At 39.6% G+C, this 849-nt stretch overlaps 1 pseudogene; it reads right to left on the bottom strand.

The window, feature by feature from the left end:
• The window catches only part of LOC102855664, a 29,965-nt pseudogene that overhangs the window by 18,394 nt on the left and 10,722 nt on the right, over positions 1–849 (bottom strand).

Below are 849 nucleotides of genomic sequence, written 5' to 3'. Positions count from 1 at the left end.
CTTTTGAGTTGTGGTTTTTGGAGAAGAACACTGAATATCCCGTAGATGATGGGGGGGGGGGGAAACACACACAAAAACCACCAAATTGAAAGAACGGGTATGTCTTGGAAAAAGTGCAGGTAGAGTGTTCCTTAGAGGCAAATATGGCAAAACTTAGTCTCACACATTTTAGGCATACTGTCTTTTTTATTTTAAAAAATGTACTGTCTGTTTGGATCTGGCTCAAAGCTGATCCTATCCTCCACTGGATTTTTACAGGCAGTAACCCTAACCCATATTTCTGTCACGGAGAAGCTGCTAGAATTGAATCATATGCCTTTGGGTTGACAACACAACTCCTTACCACTAAGCAACCAGACCTCCCTGGGCACATTGCTAGGAGTTGTGATTCACTGGAGTGAAAAGTCAATGAAAGAAAACTCAGCACAATAGATTGATAAGGTGACTGCAGCAATGGGATCAAGTGTCTCTGAGATGACGAGGGTGGCACAGGATAGGATAGGGTTCAGATCTGTTGTTCATAGGGTTGCTATAAGTCATACTTGACCTGATGGCACCTAACAATGGGAACAATATGTACCTTTAAATATGAAAGACAGTATCATCAAAATATATAAATCATAACATTTGAAAGAATGAAGGTGAGAATAAGGCATGTGTGAGGAAAAAGTCCATAGCTGTTTTTGTAACATACTTTGGCTTTTTTGTTCCTGAGGCCTCTTGGTGCTAAATAATATGGAATGTGGGAAGTGAAAAGACGAGGAGACGGTTGCTTTAGAAAATCCATTTTGCGTATATTATACTCAAAAAAGGGGATTCTATAAAATGATTGGACACATGAAGTTTTGT

This window comes from Elephantulus edwardii, unplaced genomic scaffold, assembly GCF_000299155.1.
Source record: "Elephantulus edwardii isolate Elephantulus edwardi_28Jun2011 unplaced genomic scaffold, EleEdw1.0 scaffold00002, whole genome shotgun sequence".
NCBI lineage: Eukaryota > Metazoa > Chordata > Mammalia > Macroscelidea > Macroscelididae > Elephantulus > Elephantulus edwardii.
The sequence above is the reverse complement of the archived record's forward strand: the minus strand, read 5'-3'. Positions and strand labels throughout refer to the sequence as shown.